The sequence below is a fragment of the Heptranchias perlo genome, chromosome 9, assembly GCF_035084215.1.
Source record: "Heptranchias perlo isolate sHepPer1 chromosome 9, sHepPer1.hap1, whole genome shotgun sequence".
Lineage (NCBI taxonomy): Eukaryota > Metazoa > Chordata > Chondrichthyes > Hexanchiformes > Hexanchidae > Heptranchias > Heptranchias perlo.
In genome coordinates this window covers 2,274,305-2,279,365 of record NC_090333.1, presented here as the reverse complement: position 1 = coordinate 2,279,365, position 5,061 = coordinate 2,274,305, and the positions used below count along the sequence as shown (strand labels likewise).

The window sequence follows — 5,061 nt, the reverse complement described above, 5'->3', positions numbered from 1 at the left end:
CGGTGTTGAGAAGGATGGGCCTGGCCACGCTGCCACGGAATGCTCCGTCCAGTTGGACCGTTCCGCCCCACCTGTCCTTCGTGGAAAGGTTTGTGCAGGAAAACACCTTTGACCACAAGGCGATCAGCAAGTGGTCCGCACGTAACGTCCTCGAGACCCTGCGGGAAAAGGAGATGGTGGATCCTGTCGGTTGGTTCCCCGAGCAGACTGTCAATGTCATTTGGCAGAACGCCTCATCGCCAGAGCTTTCAAACAAGCACCAAGACCTAGCTTGGCTGGTGGTGAGAAGGGCCCTTCCCGTCAGATCCTTCATGCACTCCCGGGCTCTCAGCGCCACCGCGCGCTGCCCCAGAGGAGGCTGCGGTGGAGACGAGACCGTCACCCATCTCCTTATGGAGTGTGCCTTTGCAAAGAAGGTCTGGAGAGATGCAGTGGTATCTGTCCAGGTTCGTCCCGAGCAGTTCCGTAACACAGGTTTCTGTGCTCTACGGGCTGTTCCCGGGGACGCACACTGAGACGGACATCAGCTGCTGCTGGAAGACCATCAACTCGGTGAAAGACGCCCTTTGGTCTGCCCGAAACTTGCTGGTCTTCCAGCACAAGGAGCTGTCCTCGACCGAGTGTTGCAGACTGGCACATTCCAAGGTCCAGGACTACGTGCTGAGGGACGCACTGAGGATGGGTGCGGCCGCCGCAAAGGCCCTGTGGGGAAAGGCAACCGTTTAGAGCCTTCCCGCCATTGTAAACCGAGGGGCTGCAATCAGGGAAAAACCCCCTCGGGCAGAATGTAAAATTCAAATTGCTGAGATGTACCTGTAATGAATCTGAAATGAATCTGAAATCAATAATCTGTGTTGAGTATGATGCAATGAGACACCCTGGAGTGTCATGAACTGTAATTATGTCCAATGTGTTCATTGAACTGTACTTGACGTAACCTGCAAATTGTATAATCTGTATTGTGTACGTTTGGAATGTGATATGACAACTGTTTTGTATGTACTGCTGCAAATTTTATGAATAAAGTATATTTTTTGAAAAAAAATCTGTTCTTATCAGTTTAATATCTGATACGTCCCCTATCTGGGGACCATATATTAAATTGATTTTTGGAACAGGGAGATGGAACAGGGGCTTGCTCCGTCCACTCCACGCATCGACCCAGTATTGCAGTGTCTCTGGGAACGGTGCACCTCCCTCTGGGGAGATATTTAAAAGGAAAAAACAGCTCTTTCCCAGTGTCTCTCTACGTGAGTATGGATTATTACTCAGAATAAAGCTGATATATTGCACTTACTTTCTCAGCTCATTGCTATTCTTTTCTTCTCCTGGGCTGAGTGCCCCTCGCTCCCTCGCAGCGATATAATTCAAACTGCAAAATACCTTGACGTCGTTGACTTTAAACGAGCAGGGTCTGCGTGTCTTTGTGCGTACAAATGAAAACTGCGAGATTAAAGTGTGCGTGCTCCTGAACTCTCTGTCTGTCTGTCAAGGAGAGGAAAAGGCGGTGGTGGTGAGGGTGGAGCATCGCGCTCAGGAAAGGAGACTTTCTTTGATGGTGCCAATTAATCCGCACCAGAAAGTCGCTCCCCCCGACCGGGATTCGAACCCAGGTCTCAACGAGTTTGAAAGGTTGCGTCCTGTCAGAATTCTGGGAATTCCTCCTTTTCCGAGTATGTAAAACTGTGGCCATTGACCAAAATCCTAAGATGGAAGGATAGGTGAGACGTCACCAGTCTCTGTTTCAATGCAAAACCTACAGCAGGTGGTCAATGATCAGCACTAATTCGAGAGGCAGTCGGTCATTGAGAGAGGCAACTGCTCCAGACATGGCGGAGCCATGCCTCGGTTCTGATGCAAAACCAATCGACAGCGAGGACGTGGGGTGAAAAGGGAGCCTTGTGTGGCAAGTGCTCGACGATCGGAATGAATTCGAAGAACAATGGCCCATCGAGAGAAGCAATTGCAACATGATGAGAGACCATCAAAAGCCATTAAAGACTCTTAACAACTTTGTAAGAACTGTTAAACAGACATGGAGCGCCTCATTTAACAACGAAAACTATTGTAAGAGAGGGGTATATAAGTGGAAGCTCGAAACCCCTCTCTCTCTTGTTTGCTCTCTTGCGTTTGGTCTCTTGTTTTTTGCTCTTGTTTGCTGTCTCTGGTTCTTGCTCTCTTGCTTCTGAGCTCTTATCCCTTTTCCAGCTCTATCTCTCTTTCTCTCTCTCTTTGTTCCTGCTCGCTCTTTTTTTTTCACCCGAGCTCTCCAGGGAGACGAGCAGCTTCCAGTGAAACCAATGTGAGAGAACCGATCAGCCAGACCGAAGAGTGCAAAGGAATGGTGAGCCCCAACCATACGTGTGTGTGTGTGATAGGTGTCTCCAGGGTCCCCACCAGCCTCTTAGTTTAGCGGGATAAGGTACTGTAGTGGGTGTGTGTAACTCAATGTACTGTGCAGGACCGTTTTTATCGTTATTTTCTTCGTGTTGATGGAATAATAAAAGCAACATTCCAATTAAATTCAAACACCGAGTTTGTGTGTTCTCTGTGCTATTCGGCTACGTGATCCATCACCGGGTGCGTTAGCAAAAGTCCTGTCTTCCTGAACCCCCGGTCCGTGAGGTATAAGTGTTCCTTGGCTAGACCGGGGACCAGATATCTGCACCGATCAATAGGGTGAGAACAACCCCAAAGCACCCTACAGTCCTAACCACTAGACCTGCCTCAACCTCCCTGAGGAACCTGCACATGAGGCTGAGAACATGCACGCCGGCCCCAATGGCAGCACCGACCAGCAGGGAGCTGTCCGTCCGGTCCTTCCCTTTCACAGGCTTTTGGCCCTCGATTAAACGGCAAAGGTGTTCAGAAGGAAGGACGGGAGGGTGGGAAATCAGTGGAATGTCACACCTCCGACCCAGAAAACAGGTCTCCTGGTCAAAGCAGTCCTGCCCCGCCCTGCCATTAACGTGACAATGGACAGGGCCCAGCAGCTTCAGACACATCTTTCTTTCAATCTGCAAGTTCCTTTTAAAAAGCTTTCCTTCCACAGCAGCCTCTGGGTGAGAGAGAGAGAGAGAGAGAGAGAGAGAGACTCACTGACTGACACAACGTACACACACATACACACACACACACACACACACACAACACCGCCTCCCATCCGATTGGTGGACTACTGGATCGAAAATCAAACTTTTAGTTTCAATGCAGGGGAGAGCCCGAACGCAGTCCCCCACTACCACAAATTTTGCAGTTAAGTATCCCGCATTTGGGGACATCGCAGGCGTCAGCGCACCCCGTGTGCAATGGGCTAGCCTCATCCTGGGAGATCCACCTTCAGGATCACAGATTCTCCCCTGCCAGGTAAGTATGCCTGATGTCTCCACACAGTGCCACTTGACAGCATTCACTGCCTCTTCACTCACAATGTGCTAATGCTCAGAGATTAATTTTGCTCCTGTATTGTAACATGTATCCGATAACATACTCAGAGAAAATACTGCAGCGATGCAGTGGTCTTTCCCCATGGCCCTGTCAATTTTTTTCCAAGTCAAGTATTTATCCAATTCCCTTTTGAAAGTTACAATTGAATCTGCTTCATCCACCCTTTCAGGCAGTGTATTCCAGATCATTACAACTGGCTGCATAAAAAAATGTTTCCTCATGTCGCCTCTGGTTCTTTTGCCAATCATTTTATCTCTGTACCCACTCGTTACTGACCCTTCTGCCTCTGGAAACAGTTTCTCATATTTACTCTGTCAAAACCGTTCATGATATTGAGCACCTCTAACAAATCTCCCCTTCGCCTTCTCTGCTCCAAGGAGAACAACCCAAGCTTCTTCAGTCTCTCCACATCACTGAAGTCCCTCATCCCTGGTTCCATTCTAGTAAATCTCTTTTGAACCCTAAGGCCTTTCCATCCTTCCTGAAGTGCGGTGCCCAGAATTGAACACAATACTCCAGTTGAGGCCTAACCAGTGTTTTATAAAGGTTTAACTTAACTTCCTTGCTTTTGTACTCTATGCTCTTAATAAAGCATATGGGATCCTGGACTTGATTAAGAGCCTTCTCAACTTGTCCTGTCACCTTCAAAGGTTAATGTATATACACCCCCAGTTCTCTCTGTTCCTGCACCCCCTTTAAAATTGTACCATTTAGTTCATATTGCCTCTCCTTATTCTTCTTACCAAAATGCATCACTTCACACTTCTCTGCAGTAAATTTCACTGCCATGTGTCTGCCCATTTCACCAGTCTGTCTACGTCCCCCTGAAGTCTGTTACTATCCTCCACATTGTTTACTACTTTTCCGAGTTTTGTGTCATCTGCAAACTTTGAAATTATACCCTCCAGATCCAAGTCCAGGTCACTAATATATATTAAAAATAGCAGTGGTCCGAATACTGACCCCTGGGGAACACCACTCTATACTTCCCTCCAGTCTGAAAAATAACCGGTCACCAGTACTCTCTGCTTTCTATCCCATAGCCAAGTTTATATCCATGCTGCCACTGTCGTTTTAATCGCAATGGGGTAGAAATTTGCTAACAAGTCTATTATGCGGTACTTTATCAATTGCCTTTTGAAAGTCCATAAACACAATATCAACCCTCTCCGTTATTTCATCAAAGAACTCAATCAAGTTAGTCAAACTCGATTTTCCTTTAACAAATCCATGCTGACTTTCATTTATTAGCCCAGACTCTTCCAAGTGCCAATTTATTTTGTCTGGATTTTTGCCTCAAAGTTTCCTCACCACCGATGTTGGGCTGACTGCCTGGAATTGCCGGGTTTATACCTCGCCCCTTTTTTGAACAGGGGTGTAACATTTGCAATCCTCCAGCACCATCCCCGTATCGAAGGAGGATTAGAAGATTGTGGCCAGAGCCTCTGTAATTTCTACCCTTACTTCCCTCAGTAACCTGGATTGCATCCCATCTGGACCAGGTGACTTTTCTACTTTGAGCCCTGCCAATCTTTTAAGTATCTCCTCTTTATCTATTTTTATCCTGTCCAACATCACTACCACCTCCTGCTTTACTGGTACAATGGCAGCATC

General features: G+C 47.5%; 1 non-coding gene and 1 pseudogene across 1 annotated transcript; one reads left to right on the top strand and one right to left on the bottom strand.

Annotated features, from left to right (window-relative positions):
- The first annotated feature begins 1,027 nt into the window (after positions 1–1,027).
- On the top strand, positions 1,028–1,198 carry LOC137325804 (U2 spliceosomal RNA; annotated as a pseudogene).
- Positions 1,199–3,210: 2,012 nt separating this feature from the next.
- LOC137326068 (U1 spliceosomal RNA) lies at positions 3,211–3,374 on the bottom strand. Its single transcript, XR_010964085.1, has one exon. It is a non-coding gene; the product is annotated as a U1 spliceosomal RNA (small nuclear RNA).
- Positions 3,375–5,061: the final 1,687 nt, after the last annotated feature.